This window comes from Lissotriton vulgaris, chromosome 3_1 (genome assembly GCF_964263255.1).
Source record: "Lissotriton vulgaris chromosome 3_1, aLisVul1.2, whole genome shotgun sequence".
Classification (NCBI taxonomy): Eukaryota; Metazoa; Chordata; class Amphibia; order Caudata; family Salamandridae; genus Lissotriton; species Lissotriton vulgaris.
In genome coordinates this window covers 1,458,700,014-1,458,726,454 of record NC_141689.1, presented here as the reverse complement: position 1 = coordinate 1,458,726,454, position 26,441 = coordinate 1,458,700,014, and positions in this window count along the sequence as shown.

The window sequence follows — 26,441 nt, the reverse complement described above, 5'->3', positions numbered from 1 at the left end:
TCAGTGATGTCATTTGAGATGTCATCAGTGATGTCATCAGTGATGTCACTGACCATGTCATGAATGATGTAATATGTGACATCATCAGCAGTGGATTGCGGGTGCGCGATATATAGTTAGTGCAACTAACTATATATGGAATTTCAATGGTTTTGTGTGAGTAAAATAAGGTTTTGTAAATGCGAATTCCTAACTATATATGGTCTATAACCTATGGTTTTTTCAGTGAATTTTCAAGGTTTTGTAAATGCTAATTCCTAACTATATTTGGTCTATAGCCTATGGTTTTTTCAGTGAATATATATATATATACATACATATATAAACATATATCATCTGTATATCTATATAAATACAAACATAAATGCATGCATACATATACTTATATGCATACAGATGCATGTTATTTACATGAAAGTTGAAAAAACACTAATAAAAGCACAGCTAAAAAGCCACCTCATTACAAACAGAATGGCTTTAACTTAAACGAGGGCGAGATCTATTGCATTTTCAATGCTTGTTTACTTTGGTTCCATCAAGAAGGCATTCATATGTGTCACACATTTGCCATAAATTCTGAATGTTAGCACTCTAGTTGCACATTAGATCACTGTAGTAAAGCTACTGCTCACCAGGGACGTCTGCTGCTGGTATTCAAAGTGCATGTTTCAGTCTGCATGTCAGAATTTTTTTAATGAAATAGAAGAGGATTTGAGAAGTCACTCAAAATGATCCCTAATTTTTCTTTCTGAAGCACTAATCATACTTTCTATGGCAAAATTAACCCCCTCATGTTGTTCCTTTTTAAATTGAGTGTTTTCAGACTTACCACTTCATTCCAATCAAGATGGCTTCTGGTGTGCCATACTTTTGTCATAAGTAAGACTGTTAGCGCTCTAGTTGTTCTTTAGAACACTCTGGGACATTCTGTCATTGGGCTATACTTGGGGTACATCTGGGTGATATTTGGGCTACATTTAGGCTCTTTTGTCTCTGGTGGCCATCTTGGGAGACTGTATGTCAGAATTTTTTTATGAAATTGAAGAGGATTTGAAAGGTCACTCAAAATGTGCCCTAATTTTTCTTTCTGCAGCACTAATAATACCTTCTATTGCATAATATACCCCCTCATTTTGTTCCTTTTTAAATTAAATGTTTTAAGAGTTACCACTTTATTCCCATCACGATGGCTCCAGGTGTGCTATACCTTTGTAATAAGTAGGACTGTTAGCGCTCTAGTTGTTCTTTAGAACACTCTGGGACATTCTGTCATTGGGCTATACTTGGGCTACATCTGGGTGATATTTGGGCTACATTTGGGCTCTTTTGTCTCTGGTGGCCATTTTGGGAGACTGCATGTCAGAATGTTTTAATGAAATAGAAAAGGATTTGAGAAGTCACTCAAAATGTGCCCTAATTTTTCATTCTGCAGCACTAATCATACTTTCTATGGCAAAATATACCCCCTCATGTTGTTTCTTTTTAAATTAAATGTTTTAAGAGTTACCACTTTATTCCAATCAAGATGGCTTCAGGTGTGCCATACCTTTGTAATAAGTAGGACTGTTAGCGCTCTAGTTGTTCTTTAGAACACTCTGGGACATTCTGTCATTGGGCTATACTTGGGCTACATCTGGGTGATATTTGGGCTACATTTGGGCTCTTTTGTCTCTGGTGGCCATTTTGGGAGACTGCATGTCAGAATGTTTTAATGAAATAGAAAAGGATTTGAGAAGTCACTCAAAATGTGCCCTAATTTTTCATTCTGCAGCACTAATCATACTTTCTATGGCAAAATATACCCCCTCATGTTGTTTCTTTTTAAATTAAATGTTTTAAGAGTTACCACTTTATTCCAATCAAGATGGCTTCAGGTGTGCCATACCTTTGTAATAAGTAGGACTGTTAGCGCTCTAGTTGTTCTTTAGAACACTCTAGGAGGCTGCAGTAGAACACAAAGGAATCAACTGACAGTCTCTGTCCTTGTTGGATGTACATGTTTTACTGAGAATGTCAGACTTCATTTTCACATGACTGAGAAAGATAATGTGAATTTACAGAAAATATGCTTTCAGTTTAGCTTATAGATCCCCTTCCAAACCACTGTGGGAAAATCATGAGATATTAGTTTTCTTTCAAACAATATTCATGATATCACAGCAGAAGGTTTTTTCACATGGTAAAATCACCTTAGAACCCACCACAATTCCTAAAACGAGTATGGTACCATCAACAAATGATTTATAATGTAACTAAAGTCCTAAAACCCTCTATTAACTACAATGCTTTTTAATGAGGTGCTATCATGTATATTGGTCCCAAGATGGCTGCCAACACTTCTTGGGTGAAGTGCTGACAGCCAATCAGATCAGATGTGTGGTTAGGCTCCGCCCAGATATATATCTTTTTTTTAACCTAAATTACTCAAAATCCACTGGAGCACATATATTGAGACCTAGCAAAGGCACATCGGGCTAACAGTCCCTACAATTTTGCCAAGTTTCGTGCAAATCCATTCAGCCGTTCGAGCTAAAAGTGAGGCCAACCGCCCTATGGAAATTAACATGGGAAAAACGCGTTTTGGGACCCCCCTTTTTTCTCGGCCCCCCCTTGATGAAACCCCCCCAAATTGTCAGGGGCTGCTCAGAAACAAAATGTTCCATTTTCCTGAAAATTTCAGCCAATTCCGTCCACAAACGCCAAAGTTATTAGACATAGAATTTTCAAAAATCCCATAGAGAAAAAATCCTAACTATATATACCTACTGGCGACCGCCAGTAGGTAATATATATATATATATATATATATATATATATATATATATATATATATATATATATATATATATTACCTACTGGCGGTCGCCAGTAGGTAGTTATAGTTAGGATTTTTTTCAATGCAAAATCTCAAAATTCTATTGTGAATAACTTTGGCGCCGGTTGACGAATCTGCCTGAAAATTTCGCCTCGCGGAGCTCCGGTCCATCCCTGAAAGTTTGGGGGGGATTCGTCAAGCGGGGACCGAGATAAAAGGGGGGTCCCAAAACGTGTTTTCTCCATGTTAATTTCCATAGGGCGGTCGAACTCACTTTTAGCCCGAACGGCTGAATGGATTTCCACCAAACTTGGCAAAATTGTAGGGACTGGTACCCCCATGTGCCTTTGCTATGTCTCAAGATATATGCTCCAGTGGTTTTTACGAAAATTAACTTTGAAAAAATATATATTGGGCTACATTGGGCTATATATATGTTAGAGCCCAAATGTAGCCCAATATAGCCCAATGTAGCCCAATGTAGCCCAAAGATGGCCACCAGAGACAAAAAAAAACAAATGTAGCCCAAATATCAGCCAGATGTAGCCCAACTATAGCCCAATGACAGAATGTCCCAGAGTGTTCTAAAGAACAACTAGAGCGCTAACAGTCTTACTTATGACAAAAATATGGCACACCTGAAGTCATCTTGATTGGAATAAAGTGTTAACACTTAAAACATTTAATTTGCAAAGGAACAAAATGAGGGGGTTCATTTTGCCATAGGAATTATGATTAGTGCTGAAGAAAGAAAAATGAGGGCACATTTTGAGTGACTTCTCAAATCCTCTTATATTTCATTAAAAAAATTCTGATATGCAGTCTCCCAAGATGGCCACCAGAGACAAAAGAGCCCAAATGTAGCCCAAATATCAGCCAGATATAGCCCAACTATAGCCCAATGACAGAATGTCCCAGAGTGTTCTAAAGAACAACTAGAACACTAACAGTCTTACTTATGACAAAAGTATGGCACACCTGAAGTCATCTTGATTGGAATAAAGTGGTAACACTTAATACATTTAATTTGAAAAGGAACAAAATGAGGGGTTTCATTTTGCCATAGAAATTTTATATATATATATATATATATATATATATATTCACTGAAAAAACCATAGGTTTCACACCCGTTATAGTTAGGAATTAGCATTTCAAAAACCTATTAAATTCCCTGAAAAAACCATAGGTTTCACACCAGTTATAGTTAGGTGGAAATTTTACTCGCATAAAACCATTGAAATTCCCACGTTATAGTTAGTTGGACTCACTATAACTTGCGCGTGCAATGCACTGCTGATGACGTCACATATTACATCACTCATGACATGGTCTGTGACATCACTCATGACATCACTGATGACATCTCAAATGACATCACTGATGACATCATCCAGTGAATGTGTATCTTTCTGAAAAATAAATATTTTTTATATATGTATATCTAAAGGTAGATGGAAGAATAAATGGGTAAATAAATGTCTAAATGGATGTTTTTTTGTGTAAAATTGATTGGTTAACTGACTTATTAAATGTATCTTAGTGAATACATATATTAGCGAGTAATGTTTAAATATTTAAATATCTGTATCTGTGTCTCACTTTGTGTATAAGTGGCTGCATGGGTTGGTGAGTAGCTACATGAGTGTGTATATGGGTTATTATTTGTTTTTTGAGTATCAGTATCAGTGTCTGTATGGTTCGGTGGGGGATATTACTTAGAGCACAGATGCATGAATGAGTGACTCACTATTTGTATGTATTTTGAAGACAGCATGTGTGCAAGACTGTATGGGTGGATGATTGTGTGTATGGGTGGGTTAGTGAGTATGTGTTTTTATAATTGATTGTTTAAGAGAGTAAATATGTTTCCGTTTCTGTAGAAGTATGTGTAGTGGTGTGTATATAGCAGTATAATCAACTAAATGGTTTTTTGATAGTTTATTTGCATGTGTGAATTTGTGTGTGAGTAACTATATGGATGAGTATTAGTGTGTAACAGGATGTATAGGTGTATGAGTACATATGATGAGTAAGTACATGCATGAGTGACTATATAGATCTGTTGGTGAATGAGTGGATGTGTATGTAGATGTTGGAATTACCTAATAAATTGTTGTAATTGGTATTGGCTTCTCCTTTTTTAAGAAAATGTTAGTTTCTATTTTTGAATGTGTGTGTCAAAGGTTATTTTATGCTGATAGGAGGTCTGCCACTTTGTCACAAGGATGTTGTCATCAGTGATGTCAACAGTGATGTCATGAGTGATGTCACTGACCATGTCATGAGTGATGTAATATGTGACGTCATCAGCAGTGCATTGCACGCGCAAGTTATAGTGAGTCCAACTAACTATAACGTGGGAATTTCAATGGTTTTATGCGAGTAAAATTTCCACCTAACTATAACTGGTGTGAAACCTATGTTTTTTTCAGTGAAAAAAAAAATAAAAATATATATATATATATATATATATATATATATATATATATATATATATATATATGTTTCACACCAGTTATAGTTAGGAATTAGCATTTAAAAAACCAATTAAATGCACTGAAAAAACCATAGGTTTCACACCAGTTATAGTTACCTGGAAATTTTACTGACATAAAACCATTGAAATTCCCACGTTATAGTTAGTTGGACTCACTATAACTTGCGCGTGTATTACACTGCTGATGACATCACATATTACATCACTCATGACATGGTCAGTGACATCACTCATGACATCACTGATGACACCATCCAGTGAATGTGTGTCTTTCTGAAAAATAAATATGTTTTATATATGTATATGTAAAGGTCGATGGAAGAATAAATGTTTAAATAAGTGTCTAAAAGGATGTTTTTTTTTTTTAATTGATTGGTTAACTGGCTTATTAAGTGTATCTTAGTGAATACATATATTAGCGAGTAATGTTTAAATATTTAAATATATGTATCAGTGTTTCACTTTGTGTATATTTGGCTGCATGGGTTGGTGAGTAGGTACATGTGTGTGTATATGGGTTATTAGATGTTTTTTTAGTATCAGTATGAGTGTCTGTATGGTTTGGTTGGGGTACTACTTAGCACATAGATGCATCAATGACTGACTCACTGTTTGTATGTGTTTTGAAGACAGCATATGTGCAGGACTGTATGGGTGGATGAGTCTGTATATGTGTGTGTTAGTGAGTGAATGACTGTCTCACTAGTGTCTTTATCAGTAACAACATATGTTTTAATCTAGTATATGTGAGTATTGATGTATGTAAGTGAGTATATGTGAGAGTGAGAGATTGTAAGAGTTCCTGTTTAAATAAGTATGTGTTTCTATAAGTGATTGTTTAAGAGAGTAAGTATGTGTAAGTTTCCTTAGAAGTAAGGTGGTAGTGTGTGTATAGCTGTATATGCTAATAAATGGATGTTCAATAGTTTATTTGCATGTGTGAGTATGTGTGTGAGTAACTTTTGGAAGACTGTCAATGTGTAACAGGATGTATATGTGTATCACTACATATGATGAGTGAGTATATGTATGAGTGACTATATAGAACTGTTGCTGAATGAGTGGATGTGTATATAGATGGTGGTATTACTGAATTGGTTGTTGTAACTGGTATGGGTATCTCCATTTTTTTGAAAATTGTAGTTTCTATTTTTGAATATGTGTTTCAAGGGTTACATTACACTGAAAGGAGGTCTGTCACTCTATCACAAGGATGGTGTCATCAGTGATGTCATGACTGATGTCACTGACCATGTCATGAGTGATGTAATATGTGATGTCATCAGCAGTGCATTACACTCGCGAGTTATAGTGAGTCCAACTAACTATAACGTGGGAATTTCAATGGTTTTATGTCAGTAAAATTTCCAGGTAACTATAACTGGTGTGAAACCTATGGTTTTTTCAGTGAATTTAATAGGTTTTTTAAATGCTAATTCCTAACTATAACTGGTGTGAAACCTATGGTTTTTTCAGTGAATTTAATAGGTTTTTTACATGCTAATTCCTAACTATAACTGGTGTGAAACCTATGGTTTTTTCAGTGAATTTCATAGGTTTTTTAATAGCAAATTTCTATAGCTATGAAATGTAATATTTTCTAAAATGAATCCTATATTGTATATTTATGTAATACTATTTTTTTTATATATAAAGTTCATGGTTTTTTATTTTTTTATTTTTTTGCCTTTGAGTGCTCCCGGTATGCCTACCGGTGTGCGCACCGGTAAGCGCATATTTTTGGGCACGCGCCCCGGTGCGCGTACCGGGTCGCGTTCCGTTAGCGCACCCAAAAAAAAAAAATAATAATAATGAAGGAGTGAGCATAAGGAGAGGGACAGAGAGAGTGGTGTAAAGATAAAAAAAGCTAGAGGTAGGAACACACAGGGACTGTGTAATAGATAGTTAGACAGAGAAAAGGTGTAAGAGGAAGTAACTGAGAAAAGGAAAATGAATAAGGGAGCAAAAGAAGAGAAGAAAGAGGAAGAAGACTAAAGCAGAGGTTCTGGGAGAATGTGAATGGGTGATGGAAGTAAAAGGAAGGAAAGTAAAGGATGGAGAATGACAGGTAGTGACGGAACTAGAGAAAAGGAACAGCGATGACGGAGTGAAAGAAGAGAGCAGTGAGTGAAAGTAAAGAGGGGTGAAAGAGGGTGGAAAAAAGTGTAAGAAATGGGGAGTGACAGAGAAAAAGAACAGAGAGAGTAAAGGAAGGAGTGACAGAAAGGCACTAAGTGAACCAGAAAAAAAGGTAAGTGAGGGAGTGTGGGTGAGCAGTGGCACTAAAAGAAGTTGAATGTGGTAGGAAAATAAGGAAAAGAGTTACTGAGGGAAGCAGACTAAGGAAACAAGGGTGAGGTAGGGTTAGAGAAAAGTAGTGAGGTTAAAACAAAAGGTGATGAGAAATAGTCACACTTACCATTTAATTAATGTAAACTTACTTTTATGTTTAAACTACACTTGAAATCTGTGAAAGACAAAAGAAAAAAAAGTTATAATTAGTAAAATATATATTTTAAAATAGAAGGAATGGGTCAAGAGGTTAAAAATCTAAAGAAATGTACTAAGAAATAAAGCAAGAGTGAAGGATACAGAAACGAAAATAAAGTAATGTACAAGGACAAAAAAAGGGAAAAAGAAATAGAAGGAGAGCAAATTACTAAAGGTAAGTAAGATACCAAAACGAAATCAGGAAAGAGAAGTAAGTAAAAGGAGAATGAGTGAAAAGGAAAGGAGTCTAAATGAGGATCTATTTACAAGAAAGAGGAATGGAAGATGACTGAGAGTGATAAAGGGGAGTCACAGAGTGAAGGGATGAAGGGAATGAGGTTAACATAGATTGATAGTGGAAAAAGGAGTGAGAAAGTAACTACACAGAAAGACTAAGGGAAGGACTGAATGAACTGCAGTACAATGAGTGAAGAAAGGAAAAAGAGTAAAGGAGCAAAACAAGGATAGAGAGGGGAAGAGAACTAAAGCAGTGGTACTGAGAGAATGTGAGAAAGCTGAAAAGTGGTGCAAGGGACAGAGGAAATAAAGACAGTTGAAATTGGATTGAGGGGTTCTGAAAGAAGTGGAGTAAAGAAATGTATTTATTTATTTATTTATTTTGTATAGCGCAAACAGCTACCCAACAAAGGGTTTCTCGGCGCTTTGATTCAGTAGTAGTTGATCGGACAACTGACTTAGATGTTGAATAGCCAGGTTTTTAAGGCCTTTCTGAATTTAATATAATTTACCTCTGAGCGCAAAGCTTGTGGCATAGTGTTCCACAATGAGGGTCCAAGGTAGGCGAAAGATTTGCCGCCCATACGTGATAGTTTTATTTTAGGAACAACAAACTTATTAGCTGTTGCAGATCTCAGAGTCCTAGATGGATGGTAACAATGTACCAGATTTTGTAGATACTTAGGGCCTTTATTTGTATAGATCTTATGCATGAAGCATAGGGATTTGAATTTAATTCTGTTCTCTATTTTTTGCCAGTGCAGCTCACGTATAAATTTGGTGGTGGATGAATGGATAGGAATTTTACCTAGCAGTCTCGCGGCTGCATTCTGCACAATTTGCAGTTTGCGAACTGTGACTTTATTAGCCCCCAAATATAGTGCATTAGCGTAATCTAACCTTGATGTTATTAAGGCAATAATGACAGTTTTTTTTGTATGGTCTGGTAGCATCCAACAGATTTTCTTTAACCACTTCAAGATGACAAAGCAGGTTGCCGATGTTTTAACAGCTTGCTGGTGCATACTCAGTGTGTCATTGACAATAAAGCCTAGATTACGGGCCTGAGTAGTCGGAGTAGGAGGAGAGCCCATTACAGAAGGCCAATGCTGGGGTCCCCAGAGTTCTTTATTTTTTCCCAAAATGATTAGTTCGGTTTTTTCACCGTTTAGTTTCAGGAAGTTTTTTTGCATCCACCCTGCAATTTTAACTAATCCTGAATTTAATGTGGAGGGATTGTTGTTTCCTGATGGTGGAAGGGAAAAGAGAAGCTGAGAATCATCAGCGTAGGAAAACATCATTAAGCCGGTCTCCTCAACTATTTTTGCGAGCGGGCTCATATATAGATTAAAAAGTAACAGACTTAAAATTGAGCCTTGTGGAACTCCGTGTTTGAAGGTAAGAGTTTCAGAACAAGCGGATTGGGAAAAAACTTGAAACATTCTGTTCTCAAGTAGAGATTTAATCCAGTTTAAGGCGGAGCCACGGATGCCAAATGAGTAAAGAGTCTTTATTAGTACCGCATGTGACACAGTGTCAAATGCGGCACTGAGGTCAAGAAGCACCAGTGCCACTGTTTCACCTTTATCTATCCTAGCACGGATATTCTCTGTCACACCTAGTAGGGTGGTTTCAGTTGAGAAACCAGCCCGAAAGCCAGACTGATGGGGAGGTAACAGGTCATGTGTGGTTATGAAATCTGTGAGACAGCGATGGACATGTTTCTCCAGAATTTTAGCAAAAATAGGAAGAAGAGAAATTGGCCGGAAATTAGAAGGCACTTTTCGGTCAGCGTCAGCTTTTTTCAGTGGTGGATGAATCATTGCATGTTTCCAGTCCTGAGGCACATATTCTTCCTGCAAGGAGATGTTTAAAAGATCCGTGATAGTGGACAAGGCTTTTTTACTGAGTAATTTTAAAATGGGACATGGTAAAGGGTCTCTTGGTGAACCAAATTTAATCGTATTTATGAGGTCGATGACAGTATCAACATTAAGCATAGGCCAATTGTTTAATGAGAAGGTGTGAGTTTTGCAAACATTGGCATCTAGAAAGTTCTCTTGAATACATGATCTGTTAGGAGGGGAATTACGAGTATCAATGAGAGCTTCACCATGTTTATTCTGATCAAGTTCGATAGCCTGGTAAATTTTATCAACTTTGTTTACAAAAAAGGTAGCTAGTTGGTCGCATTGTGTTTTATTAAGGTCAGGTGGGGTTGGTGAGGTATTTGAGCCGGCCAGCTCTTTAACTGTTTTGAAAAGAGTCTTAGATTGATTTAAGGCTGCAGTGATTTTAGTGCAGACAAATTCAGCTTTGGCTTGACTACACATCTTTTGGTAGTGTGTTAATTGGATTTTATAATCTTTTTTGGCTTCCATGGAATAGGACTTTCTCCACTGACGCTCAGCATTTTTGCATTTGGTCTTTTCTAGCTTTAAGGAGTCGTTGAACCAGGGAGCAGGTAAACGTTGATTTTTACCCTTTAGCTTTGTTTTGGGCAGGCACGAGTCGATGGCTGTCAGAAGCCATGTTTGAATAGAAGCTGATAGATTTTGCACTCTCGTGTTAGTGCACGGTATCGTGTCTTCAAGTAAGGTATTCAGAATGTTGATATCAAGTTTTTTCCATTTCCTAACAGTAGGGGTTTGGACCATCGGAATTTCCTTATTAGAGGGTTGCGTTTGAAATGAGAATTTAATAGGAAAGTGATCTGACCAGGGAATAGGCAGGGCAGGAAAGGTGTCCAAGTTATGAATATTGGAGAAAATCGGGTCTAATAGGTGACCTGCGGTATGTGTAGGGCTAGAGTTCTTTAGGCTTAGATTGAGGGACGCAAGGTCGGCAATGAGTTCTGTGGCCTTTATGCAATGGTCATTGTCCAGATGTAAGTTTAAATCGCCTATGACTGTGAAATTGGCAGTATTCATGGCGAGAGGGCCTAAAAGTTCTGATATATTAGTTAGCCAGTTTGATGCTGCTCCAGGTGGACGATAAATGAGTGCACCCGAAAAAGTAAAATTGGGAGAAAGTATAATTTTAAAAGTGGCGCTTTCACACCCAGGACAGGGAAATTGTTTAAACTCACAAGTATAGATTTTTTTAAAGATCACCGCTATGCCTCCTCCTACTTTATTTATCCTATCAAGGCGTATGATCGCATATGAATCAGGGAGGGCCATGGCCACATCAGGTCCAGAGCTTGCATGAAGCCATGTTTCAGTAATGAACAAAGCGTCAGGAGCTTCATCTATTAGTAAATTGAAAATTTCTATTTTATGTTTGGGCAGGGAGAGACAGTTTAAGCTGAAGAAAGTAAAAAGCTTAAAATCAGAGTTAGAGCATGTCGTTTTTGTTTGAATCTCAAATTGTTTTGTCCCAACAGAATTTGTTGCCAAAGAGCAACTATGGCAAATGTTGTAATTTCTGTTCAACTCTAATAGACAGCAGTGTGGTTGTCTAGGTGCTTTTAAAGCTAATAGTTGTTCCGAACTGTATTGTATAGTGGGAGTGGTAATAGTGTCAATAGTTATAGGGCTGCTGAAACATACCAGTGAAGGCGACAGAGGAATATGAGCCATGGCCGCTGGGCGCGTCCGAGGCGCGGACGGGCGCAGACGGGCTGACTCAGGCGTGACTCCGGCGCTGATGCAGGCGCGTCCACAATTCGCATCCGCTATCGCGGAGAATTTCCGTTTCCTTAAGTAGGGATGGCTAGAGCGCTGTTCAAGCTCACGCCTCCCACCCAAGATGTCCGCCGTTTCCGATTCTGATGGCAAATAAATCGGTATTCAGCCCGTAAATCGGCTGTTACCGACTATGTGCAGGATCTAATTTTAATAATGCCAAGATTTACGCTAGTGCTGTAAAGTAATCAAATTTTTAAAATTTGCCGTTTAAAATGCTCGCAATCAGCAGTTAAACAGAAATAATAAGGTGCAGTTCAGAGGGCAGTCTACCTCCCGGCTACTCGCCTCAGGAGGGGTCCCATGTTTAAACAGACAAACGAATCTCGCGCTGTTCAGCAGAGGGCTCCTTAAGTAGGGATGGCTAGAGCGCTGTTCAAGCTCACGCCTCCCACCCAAGATGTCCGCCGTTTCCGATTCTGATGGCAAATAAATCGGTATTCAGCCTGTAAATCGGCTGTTACCGACTATGTGCAGGATCTAATTTTAATAATGCCAAGATTTACGCTAGTGCTGTAAAGTAATAAAATTTTTAAAATTCTCCGTTTAAAATGCTCGCAATCAGCAGTTAAACAGAAATAATAAGGTGCAGTTCAGAGGGCAGTCTACCTCCCGGATACTCGCCTCAGGAGGGGTCCAATGTTTAAACAGACAAACGAATCTCGCGCTGTTCAGCAGAGGGCTCCTTAAGTAGGGATGGCTAGAGCGCTGTTCAAGCTCACGCCTCCCACCCAAGATGTCCGCCGTTTCCAATTCTGATGGCAAATAAATCGGTATTCAGCCCGTAAATCGGCTGTTACCGACTATGTGCAGGATCTAATTTTAATAATGCCAAGATTTACGCTAGTGCTGTAAAGTAATCAAATTTTTAAAATTCGCCGTTTAAAAGGCTCGCAATCAGCAGTTAAACAGAAATAAAAAGGTGCAGTTCAGAGGGCAGTCTACCTCCCGGCTACTCGCCTCAGGAGGGGTCCAATGTTTAAACAGACAAACGAATCTCGCGCTGTTCAGCAGAGGGCTCCTTAAGTAGGGATGGCTAGAGCGCTGTTCAAGCTCACGCCTCCCACCCAAGATGTCCGCCGTTTCCGATTCTGATGGCAAATAAATCGGTATTCAGCCCGTAAATCGGCTGTTACCGACTATGTGCAGGATCTAATTTTAATAATGCCAAGATTTACGCTAGTGCTGTAAAGTAATCAAATTTTTAAAATTCGCCGTTTAAAATGCTCGCAATCAGCAGTTAAACAGAAATAATAAGGTGCAGTTCAGAGGGCAGTCTACCTCCCGGCTACTCGCCTCAGGAGGGGTCCAATGTTTAAACAGACAAACGAATCAGTGAAACAAAGTGAAAAAAAGGCAGTGTAAGTGAGTAAAGAGAGCTGAAAGTGGGTGGAAAAATGGAAAATGAGTGTGAGACAATGGGAATACAATAAAAATTACACAATGCAAACTATAGAATTATTTATAGAACATGTTAGATAGTTTATTTTTGCTGTTCTCAGAATATATTGAATTTCACTAAAAACAGTGAGTTCAAATTCATCATATACCAGCGGAGAAAAAAAACACAATCTAAAAGATGTGTTTTAAAAAACCCATATAAACTTAGAAATTATATATGTACACTAAACTTTGATTCACTTACTTTTCCATGAGGCCAAATAGTAGATAATGAAGGTCCTTTTCGTAGGAACATTTTTCTGCTGTTCTCTTAAACTTCCATTTCATCGACTTTCTATAAAAAAAGCTCTAAGAACATCTGAAATAATTGTCAACGTTTTCATTTTCCTCCTTGTGTTAACTAAAAACTTACTGCTCATACCTTCAACTATCCTTACGGCCAAATAGTGTCAGATATATGAGTATATTTTGAAATTTCTCTAATTAAACTCTGAAATTACCGTTTACCCGAAGTTTTCAAAGAAAAGCACATATAACATTTTCACAATCTTTTAAAATTCATATTCCCTTTTTTGAACACTCATGTTGAACATTTCCTATAATACTGATATCACTTACTATGAGATCCACTTACAGTACCTATTTGACATAAATAATTTTAAACATTAGACTAACTAAGTAACTAACTTTTATTAACTGCACCCATCTTCATAGACCAATTACCTTTGCTAAAACTTTGGTTCTAAAAACACTAGGTAAGAATTTTTTAAGTCAAAAGGCAAACGTTGTTTATAAGTCAAATGAGAATCATTGCAGTAACTCCAACCTTTTTGACATTTTAAGTAGCATGTATAATGTCCTTAAGTTGTTGAAGGACCATCATGATAAATAATAGCTACAGTTGTAAAAGTTCTTCCTGCAATTGATAACTGAGAAGCCACAAAATTTTTGATACAAGTTGTCAATTTAGTTCCATCAGGTCTACATCGTTGGAAAACTAAAATCACATACTGACCATAACTTTGTATAAATAATGTGGACAGCATTGGACACTTACATTGGGTACACACCATTTTATGATCAGCTGCTTTAACTAGATTATTAAATGGCACTGATTTGAAGTCTGGTAAAGTTAAATATATAAATCTTTCAGTGTCTATTCCAGTAGTACTTGATAAACTACAATTCTCGCAGTCATGCTGCCATTGATAAGAAAGGCTAAAAAGATTTTCTACATCTACACCTTCATCTTCCAAAACACCAAACATATACATAAAAATTCATGACAATCCTGCTGAATGTTCTGTGAAAATTTTTCTTGACCAGAACACATATCTAAAATATTTCGAATTTCTGTTACACTTTCTATTTTTGCTCTAGCACTGCTACATTTCTCAAACACAGAATTCAATAAACCACACAATCTTTGATCCCGATTTTCAACAATCTGTTCTTGTAAAGTTTTAAGAAAAAAACAACATTAACCACTACATTAGCATAGCAGTTGACACCAGAACTGTTTTCAAATTGAAATCCAACCACATCTTGAACAGAACCCTTTTTCTTTCTGCTTACAATTACATTTTCATCTACTTTTTGTCTTTTTGCTACTTCCTCACTACAATTACTCTCATTTCTTCTTTTTCGGCCTACCACACGTTTTTCAATCAGAGGATATTGTGGCAAATGTGGAGCATACTCTCTTCTTAATCTATTGTATTCTTTAACACAATCTAGATCTGCACAAATCTTTGTGTCATCACACTTAATCAAATACAATCCTGATAAAGTTCTGACTCGTGATAATGCCACATATGCCATACCCTCTTTAAACACAGAACTTCCAATGTTCACCAAAGCACTATCTACACTTAAACCTTGAGATTTATGAATTGTCACCGCATATGCCAAACAAACAGGAAACTGTTTTCGGTGAACATATAAGTCTTTTACAAGCAAAAACCTAGCAGAACAATGACTGATTTGTTGAACTTGCTCAATGCCATCAAATTTAATTTTTAAAAATTCAATTCCATCTCTATTTCTATAATTCATAAAATCAACAACATGACCCATTGCTCCATTTACCAGACCTCTTTCAACATTTAAATTCCTTCTCAAAATGACACGACAAGTAAAACACACATTCAGAGTCTTTTCAAAACCAGCTGTTTTAGATATACTCTTCTCTAAAGAATCTAATTTTGTTTTCAAATTTTCAGACAAAATAATTGTTGCTCCTATATGCTCAATTTTATCTATTGCTTCTAGTTTTACAATCTCTTCATTTTCTAACTCTAACATTTTGTTGTTGAAGATGTAACATTCTTGCAGAGTTGCCATGAAACATATTCCAGATTTGTTCGAAGTAATTTTCTTAAAAATATTCTCTGGAAGAATGTTTTCATTAGGATACAAATTTGAAATTAATCGTGCATGTAAAGCTTCTTTCGCATGCTCGCTTACTTTTCCGATTCTTACATCTTGTAGAATTTTTTTATAATCTTCATCCTTTGCCTGTCGCATATTTTGAAACAGTTCTGCATATTTGAAATTTAGCCATATATTAACGTTTCCAATGCTTCCAAGGGATTTCCTGGTATCTTCATGCGTGAGCATTTTAAACACTGGTTGTCCTTTTACTGGAGTCAACTGCCATAGATCTCCAAAAACAATAATGTGTTTTCCTCCAAATAACACATCATACTCTGTTCTAAGAAGTTCTTGCATTCAGTAAACGATGTAGAGTAATCCCTTTAATGTTATGTGCTGCCAGTCCAGTTGGAGCAGTTACAACACAAGACAGCGGTGAATCAGTCCTTTTCTGCAGATAAGTTGAAATTGCTTTAATTCGAAAACTTTTTCCTGTCCCCGCTTCTCCACTTACGTACAGTCCGACAGGCTCAAATGATGTACATGAGCACTCTTTTTTCTCATGTCTGAATCCATGTTCAATCTGTTCTGTGACTTCATCATATATATTTTTCTGCTCAACGTTTAGTTGCTTTACCAAATCTTCTAAGTTAACTACATCCTCTTGAGCTTGTTCCATAGCTCTTTCCACCTCATCCATGGCAGTGGCAGCTTAATTTTGGATAATTGGTCCTCCTAGTGGATCCTGACTCAATGAAGTAGAACTCTGACTATCTTGAGAACTGTTTCTGGCAATCTCTTCAGCAATTGTTGCTTCTTGCTCTATTTCTTCATTCAACATTTGCAGATAATTTGGAAAAACAGGACATTCTATGGTATCCTTCGTTGCATTAAAAGAATCTTCGTAACAGAGAAAATCTCCAAGTAGTTCCTCTTCTATACGCCATGGCTTAAAGAGTTGCAAAAGAGCTAAATAGTAAAATTCTCTTTTGTCTTGAGATTCACAACTCAATTTTTGATGATTAATCAAATGGCCTTTTTTCTGCTTCACTAGACATCATTCATTTCCAATGACAGCATATTTTCCATTATTGATATCTTCTGTGATGTTCCTTTTATAACTATAGTTTTGCAGAACTTCATACAAACAAGCGTTCTCAAGGTGACTACTTCTATTTGGATAGTATGTATCCAACATGTTTGTCTTCAAAATATCTGTACTATTTGGTTCTTTCTCCGCCAAATACTCAATTTCTTGTACAGATTTCAAAACTGGATTTCGTGTTGCAGCAAGACCTAGACTCACCCAAATGATTGTTCTCGATTTGGCATAGAGACTTGCTGATGATAACCGATCAGAACATTCATATGCTCCAATTTCTCGATGCGACAACATATTCAGACTGTAACTGTATAATTTCTTGCTTAGACTCTTTTCATGTGAAATGTCCTCCCACATTTCCTTTAGTTCTGTCTTTTCTTTTTTTGTGATGTAAGATGTCACATATCGAGCCACAGCAATAGAGTTGTCAGCAACGAACTGAATATCCATGTTAGCATTCTACATGGACAAAATCACTGGGTTGTAGTCGTTGATGTACTTGGACTCTTCGTTTTTTCTTTTTAAATTGTATGTATCTTTGGGTGATTTCCTCGTCACAGTATGTCGTAGAGATGACATCAAATTATTTACTCTTCCCTTAGAAATCACTGCTCGTGGAAAAGCAAAACGACATTTTATGTAGAACTTTTCCTTGTTTTTGAATTTTCGATGACAGTACTTCCCACAACGATGGGATTGGAAGCGTAAAACTTGTTGCCTTAAATTGTTTTCTTCAGTACTTTTAGGAACAGCACATGTTGCATACTCTTCAATGAAACTCATCACTGTTTCATCCGAATCTGATCCAAATTTGGGTGCATCTTTAATCCACAACAACATATGTATATGAGGAGCACCTCTCGCTTGATACTCCTTTCTCCAAAAGAAATCCAAAACCTCTCCAAGAGGAGGATTTTTTTTATTGGTAATAACAGACATCATAGCTTCAAATCTATGATTGAAATATCTGCATACATTCACTGGATCCAAAGAACACAGTTCTCCTGGTGTTTTCAATTCTATATTTTGTATATTAGCATTTGCCTCGCGTAGAAATTCAAGTAAGTCGTCCCATGCATACTCAGCACAGCTAAGAGTGAGGAACCATGTAGGAGTTCCTAAGTTTCTTAGCATACATTTCAATTCCCCATGACGACGGTACCAATACTCGTTTGTACCACGCTGACATGCCATGAGATTGATTAGATGAGATTCCAAAATATTATCTTGCAGATTTACTTTTTCCATAAAGTCCTTTGCCGAAACATTTTGCAGATGTGCTCCACTTTTCAGTATATGATTTACTGCATATGAAAGTCCAGACAAGTCACTTTCATACAGTAGATGAAACAAATATGGAATGCATTGACGAAACCTTGAATCTTCAGCATATAATCTTAAAGTCCGGTATTCAGAAGCAGGAATTTGAACTGGTCGATTGTCATATCGTCCACCTCGACCTGTTGGAAATAGCTGTGGAAAACAACGAGCTTCCAAACTTTCTTCCAATACACTAATGGGACTTCCTTTTGCGGCTTTCATTTGAAACAAGTCAATTGCATTCCCCATTACTTCTTTGGAATGCAAAGGATGAACAGTATAATGTTCATATATTTCTTCACCTCTAGACACATCAACTTTTTCAATTTGGCCGAGTGAACAATCACTGTCTTCTTCGGCAGCTATTTCCTCTGCTTCAACACATACATGTTTGTAGTACTCATTGTTTTTGACCAAATACAACGTTGCCTTTTTGACTTTCTTAACATCCACTAAATCTTGCCAGATTTTCTTTCTCTTTGTTGGAACCCCATTAACTAGAATAACTAAAGGTTCCTCTTCCACTTTTTCTACACCAATAATATCAATATTTTTCTTGAAATCTAGAGGCAAATAAACAACTCTTCCCTTTAATCCTCTCTGTAAATCTGAAGGAGGCAATTTCCCTGTCTTAGGCTCCATGCGAACAATTTCCTGAAAAGGATGGACACATTGAATCAAAATAGATTCATATGTTTTTAAATCTATCAATTCAGAAGGAATGTCTACCAACTCCAGATTATTATAAACAGCTCTAGCAGGCATTCTGTTTTCATTTAATTTATTATAACAATATTTACAAATACGCTGATCAAAACTCAAATCAAAACAATTCTCCACCAACAAATAAGTTGCAAAATTCCTCCATTCACTATTATTTTCCATTTCACTTTTTGCATATAAATCAACTAACCTAGTCTGAATCTTATAATGAGTCCGTCGACAACACACACAAGTAAAATTGGGCCTTTCACTTGATTTCAACTGAAACTTGCTAATTTCCTGGTCAAACTTTTCTGTACTTGAAATCTGTACATTGTCTTCCACATTATCTTGTATTACTGTGTCAATTTCTACACTGTCCTCTTTTTCACAAAAATAACAAATCTCAATTTCTTCACAAATCTTCTTCACATCTAATTCAGTTCCATGCAAAAGAGCACTATTTAACTGTTTAAGCTTAAGTGCTGGACTTTTTGCAAAATACAACCTTCTCACTCATTTCCTCATTTTGTTATGATGCACTGCTAACATCCTAAATTGATGAAAAACACTCTGACATACTTTTCTAGAAAGACAAGCCAATGAATGCCCATGCAAACCTGTGTTTTCTCTCACTCTGCAAGGATCTAAGTCTTGCAATATCTTCATTTTTTGTTTTAGACTTTTCTTACTATATGTACGTAAGAAACACATCGATAGAATCCTGTCGCACACTGCAAATACTACTACATTTCCAATTGTACACTGGACCCTTAGTACGTCTTCCTAAAACTTCATCACTTAATACCTCTTCTACATCTCTAGACACAAGTTTCTCTTTTTCAATCGGACAACCATCTTTCACCTCATATGCTCGACCACTGGTGTCAACTGCATGCAATAAATCATTCTCCTGGAAATAACTCTCCTCATTAAAAAATGGCTCACAACTTGAACTATGCATACATTCTCCAGAAAAAACTTTACAAAAATGAGTTCGATTAATTACTCTTTTGAATCTACTGTTTGATTTGAAAACATCAATTGTCTTGTTAAGTGTCCTAATTCTATTGATTACTAAAATAAATAATTTGTTCTTAACTTCAAAAGCTTGATCAACAATCTTCTCTACATTTTTCTTTTTCTTATAAAAAAGCAGCTCTCTGTGTACCTTTCTTAATGTTTTTTAATACATTTAAAACTACCCTATTGCGAAACATTCGTTTACGTATGTCCCTAAATTCATTTTGTCTTCTATTCCTATAAATATTATTTTCTCCTGCTGCAGTAGTAAGATTTTGGGGAGACCTCTCCTTTCTCTTCAAATTTCCTGTCTCCTTCTGTAAACTTACATGTATATTTACTTTTTTTTTATCTATGAATTTTCCGAAGAAAGGACTTCGTTGTCTTACCAGAAGCTTTTTTCGCATTTTTTGTAGTATTTGTTGTAGGACACTGTTTTAATTGCATTGCTGTTTTTTTTTTCACATAGCATCTTTCCTTTTCCTCTGGCTTGTGGGCATTTTGCCTTAATATTGAAATGTTGATTTTAATCTGTGGTAAAAAAAACAAAAAAAACACATTATAGGCCACTATTATCAAACAACAAAGCAATGACAATAAGTAAACAATATAAACACTATAATACTTATACATATAACCTTATCTCTGTTTTTTAAATATTATTCTAAAAAAATATTTTGAGCACATGAATTGGTTTTACATTATTGACAAGGATTAGACAGTACCATTGATTTGCCCCCAAAATCGTTTTTTGAATAACATTTTACCAACACAGCGCAGGTCCTATGTATAAGCATTCAATTTCACTAGTGAAACTTCAGTGTTTCACAAAATACAAATCCTCTATCTTGCAAATGTTGATAGCAAACATCATCAAAAAGCAAGACACAAACCAACAAAAAAGAAACTCAGGGCCTTATTTAGGAAGGCCTTGCGCCACTGGTGCGTCATTTTTTTCCCATGTTAAAAGTGACGCACCTGCGGAACAAGGCAATCATAAATAAGGCCCAAATGTAAATACCATTGATTTGCCACCAAAATCGTTTTTTGAATAACATTTTACCAACACAGCGCAGGTCCTATGTACAAGCATTCAATTTCACTAGTGAAACCTCAGTGTTTCACAAAATACAAATCCTCTATCTTGCAAATGTTGATAGCAAGCATTATCAAAAAGAAAGACACAAACCAACAGCAAAGAAACTCAGGGCCATATTTATGAAGGCCTTGCACCACTGGTGCATCATTCTTTTCCCATGTTAAAAGTGACGACCTGCGACACAAGGCAATCAAAAATAAGCCAGAATGTAAATATCATTGATTTGCCCCCAAAATCGTTTTTGGAATAACATTTTACCAACACAGCGCAGATCCTATGTACAAGCATTCAATTTCACTAGTGAAACCTCACTGTTTCACAAAATACAAATCCTCTATCTTGCAAATGTTAATAGCAACAATTATCAAAAAGCAACACACAAAGCAACACCAAAGAAATTCAGGGCCTTATTTATAAAGGCCTTGCGCCACCAGTGCGTCATTTTTTTCCCATGTTAAAAGTGACGCACCTGCGACACAAGGCAATCAAAAATAAGGCCCAAATGTAAATACCATTAATTTGCTCCCAAAATCGTTTTTTGAATAACATTTTACCCACACAGCGCAGGTCCTATGTACAAGCATTCAATTTCACTAGTGAAACCTCGCTGTTTCACAAAATACAAATACTCTATCTTGCAAAAGTTGATAGCAAACATTATCGAAAAGCAAGACACAAACCAACAAGAAAGAAACTCAGGGCCTTATTTAGGAAGGCCTTGCGCCACCGGTGCGTCTTTTTTTTCCCATGTTAAAAGTGACGCACCTGCGGCACAAGCCAATCATAAATATGACCCAAATGTAAATACCATTGATTTGCCACCAAAATCGTTTTTGGAATAACATTTTACCAACACAGCGCAGGTCCTATGTACAAGCATTCAATTTTACTCCTGAAACCTCACTGTTTCACAAAAGACAATTCCTCTATCTTACATATTTTAATATCAAGCATTTCCTAAAAAAATACCACAAACCAACAGCAAAAAAACTCAGGGCCTTATTTTTGAAAGCCTTGCGCCACCGGTGCGTCATTTTTTTCCCATGTTAAAAGTGACGCACCTGCGGCACAAGCCAATCATAAATATGACCCAAATGTAAATACCATTGATTTGCCATCAAAATCGTTTTTGGAATAACATTTTACCAACACAGCGCAGGTCCTATGTACAAGCATTCAATTTTACTCCTGAAACCTCACTGTTTCACAAAAGACAATTCCTCTATCTTACATATTTTAATATCAAGCATTTCCTAAAAAAATACCACAAACCAACAGCAAAAAAACTCAGGGCCTTATTTTTGAAAGCCTTGCGCCACCGGTGCGTCATTTTTTTCCCATGTTAAAAGTGACGCACCTGCGGCACAAGCCAATCATAAATATGACCCAAATGTAAATACCATTGATTTGCCATCAAAATCGTTTTTGGAATAACATTTTACCAACACAGCGCAGGTCCTATGTACAAGCATTCAATTTTACTCCTGAAAACCTCACTGTTTCACAAAAGACAATTCCTATATCTTGCATATTTTAATATTAAGCATTTCCAAAAAACATACCACACACCAACAGCAAAAAAACTCGGAGTCTTATTTTTGAAAGCCTTGCGCCACCAGTGCGTCATTTTTTTCGCATGTTAAAAGTGACCCACCTGCGGCACAAGCCAATCAAAAATAAGGCCCAAATGTAAATACCATTGATTTGCCCCCAAAATCGTTTTTGGAATAACATTTTACAAACACAGCGCAGATCCTATGTACAAACAATCAATTTCACTCCTGAAACCTCACTGTTTCACAAAAGACAATTTCTCTATCTTGCATATTTTAATATCAAGCATTTCCCAAAAACATACCACAAACCAACATTAAAAAAACTCAGGGCCTTATTTTTTAAAGCCTTGCGCCACCGGTGCGTGATTTTTTTGCCCATGTTAAAAGTGACGCACCTGCGGCACAAGCCAATCAAAAATAAGGCCCAAATGTAAATACCATTGATTTGCCCCCAAAATCGTTTTTGGAATAACATTTTACAAACACAGCGCAGATCCTATGTACAAGCATTCAATTTCACTCCTGAAACCTCACTGTTTCACAAAAGACAATTCCTCTATCTTGGATATTTTAATATCAAGCATTTCCAAAAAACATACCACAAACCAACAGCAAAAACTCAGGGCCTTATTTTTGAAAGCCTTGCGCCACTGGTGCGTCATTTTTTTCCCATGTTAAAAGTGACGCACCTGCGGCACAAGCCAATCATAAATATGACCCAAATGTAAATACCATTGATTTGCCACCAAAATCGTTTTTGGAATAACATTTTACCAACACAGCGCAGGTCCTATGTACAAGCATTCAATTTTACTCTTGAACCTCACTGTTTCACAAAAGACAATTCCTCTATCTTACATATTTTAATATCAAGCATTTCCAAAAAACATACCCCAAACCAACAGCAAAAAAACTCAGGGCCTTATTTTTTAAAGCCTTGTGCCACCAGTGCGTCATTTTTTTCCCATGTTAAAAGTTACGCACCTGCGGCACAAGCCAATCAAAAATAAGGCCCAAATGTAAATACCATTGATTTGCCCCCAAAATCGTTTTTTGATTAACATTGTACCAACACAGCGCAGGTCCTATGTACAAGCATTCAATTTCACTCCTGAAACCTCACTGTTTCACAAAAGACAAATCCTCTATCTTGCATATTTTAATATCAAGCATTTCCAAAAAGCATGCCACAAACCAACAGCAAAGAAACTCAGGGCCTTATTTTTGAAAGCCTTGCGCCACTGGTGCGTCTTTTTTTCCCATGTTAAAAATGACGCACCTGCGGCACAAGCCAATCATAAATATGACCCAAATGTAAATACCATTGATTTGCCACCAAAATCGTTTTTGGAATAACATTTTACCAACACAGCACAGGTCCTATGTACAAGCATTCAATTTCACTCCTGAAACCTCACTGTTTCACAAAAGACAATTCCTCTATCTTGCATATTTTAATATCAAGCATTTCCAAAAAACAAGCCACAAACCAACAGCAAAGAAACTCAGGGCCCTATTTTTGAAAGCCTTGCGCCACCGGTGCGTCATTTTTTTTCCATGTTAAAAGTGACGCACCTGCGGCACAAGCCAATCATAAATATGACCCAAATGTAAATACCATTGATTTGCTACCAAAATCGTTTTTGGAATAACATTTTACCAACACAGCGCAGGTCCTATGTACAAGCAATCAATTTCACACCTGAAACCTCACTGTTTCACAAAAGACAATTCCTCTATCTTGCATATTTTAATATCAAACATTTCCAAAAAACATACCACAAACCAACAAGAAAGAATCTCAATCTGCTTTCTAATTTGAATTAACGCAGGTAACTTAATTCTAAAACATTCAAATATATTTCTTTACAGAGGGAGACACTATTAATTGCTTCTCAAAAAAATAAAAGCCATTCTTTTACCCCAAAATCGTTTTTTAAATAACTTTTTACAAACACAGCACAAGTCCTATGTACAAGCATTCAATTGTACTACTGAAACTTCACTATCTGCTTCCAAATCTTCTCCATAGAGCAAATAAGTCTCTATCTAAATTAAATGAATCATTACTTACCTTTACAAATGCTTTGGGAGATTAAGAACAGTGTCAGATACACACACCAATATTTCTTTAGCAGAGCAAAAGGTATGTTCTCCAGGCACTGCAACCATTAATGGCGCTGATAACCTCTAATTCTACACACATATGCCTCATTTCAACCAATCAAAACTCTTCCCTCACTATTTTCAAACCAACACCCATCCCCCTCTCAGACCTTTCTACCTGTTACCATAGCAACTCCCTCCTAACTGAACTCTTAGGTTCAAATGTTTATTCTACAATGTTGCAAATTAACTCAGCAAGGATGTTTGAGCTCTCAAAACACCAGCTTATCCAGAACATTATTGCTTTATTTGACTTTTTTCAACCATTCAAATTGCTTCTTTCACACAACACAACCATGCACCCTAACTTTCAGTTTTCAACTATCTGAATCCACCAATCATTGCTTGTGATTCAAGAGCAGGAAAACTCCACAATTATTTTTATGTAAACTCCTACTGTTCCAACTGCCATTTCATTCGCACACTTCATCTGACTGCACCAGAACCATCTCTCACCATGTATTCTGTCTGGATAATTGGACAAAGCTACATCCACTGGGCTCAAAGGTATGCAGCTAGCAGAAATTTTCACAACCTTGGTTTATCAAATGTGGAAATCAAGTGGATTGGCCAGAGAGGATTGAGATGTCACCAATTGATACCATTGGTGAAAACTTTTATGCATCTGCCAGAACCTGACCTTATAATTGTGCAGTGTGGTGGGAACGATCTAGGCACATTGACTGGGGTAGGTCTGGAAATGCTTTTAAAGGACACATTTGATCAATTGATGACACTTTTTCCACAAACTGCCTTGGTATATTCCAATATATGCCAAAGACAAAAATTGAACTGGTCCAACCAATTTTGTCCACAATTTGAGAAAGCACGGAAACATGTGAATAAATCTGTTTCTGCTTACATGAGAGACTATGGAATGGGTTCAATATACAACATTAACTTGCGTTACAACATGCAAGACATCTACAGAGGAGATGGTGTGCATTTCTCGGATGAGGGGAATAGAATATTCCTCCTGAATTTAAGACTGTGCGTTGGAACCTACTTGTAGGTACCTAAATCAGCCACAGAACCCAAAAGCTCTTTTCAGAGCTACCCTACCTCTGATCATTCAAAACATTTATCTTTTTCTAACTTTTTTCACTATTTTTCACCAAAGAACGCTCCCCGGTACGCTCCCCGGTGCGCGTACCGGGCGCGCCCCTGCGAAATTGAATTTTTTAAATTTTTTTATTTTGTCATATATGCCCCTCCTAAACTCCCCTCAGAAAACCTAGATGGGCAGGAAGTGTCTACCGTGCCCCCTTCTACCCATTCCCAACGTTGTTTGTCCTCCATCTTGTGTCTCAATTCTACAGAAACACAAAATGGCGGACTCCTGTAGCGCTTACCGGTACGCGTACCGGGGCGCGCACCGGGAAGCGCTCCCCAAAAAAATGTGGGAAATGAAAATACATAAAAACCACATAACAGACTTTCACCAAATATAGAATAGGCCCTACTACTTACCAGTCCCTACCATTTTCCCAAATTTGGTTAAATTCCAATAACGCATTTAGGCTGTAGCTCTGAGTAAATATCCTGAGGTAAATTACATGACAAAAACACATATGAAAGTGTAGGAATTTACAACCAATTAAAATGTTCCTTACATTTTTTACTTTTATGTGCTGACATTTGATTGGTTATAAACATGAATATATATGAAAAATGAGAGGGAAACACAGCCATTTTGACTAATAGTACCTGAGAGACATTTCAAAAGAATTTTCACGGAAAACTTCAACTGCTTTTAAAAAGGTAACTTACTATTTTTGAAGGGGAACTATGTTGTGCACTTTAAGTTAATTTGACAAAACGTTTTCAGATAGTTATATACTGTCCCTCTGTAAGAGTTAGAGATTGAGATAGGCTTCACTGTTATAATTATGGATTGAGTTAGGCTTCTCTGATATAATTATGAATTTACTTAGGCTTCATCACAGGCACTTTTTAATAGTTCTACTTCCT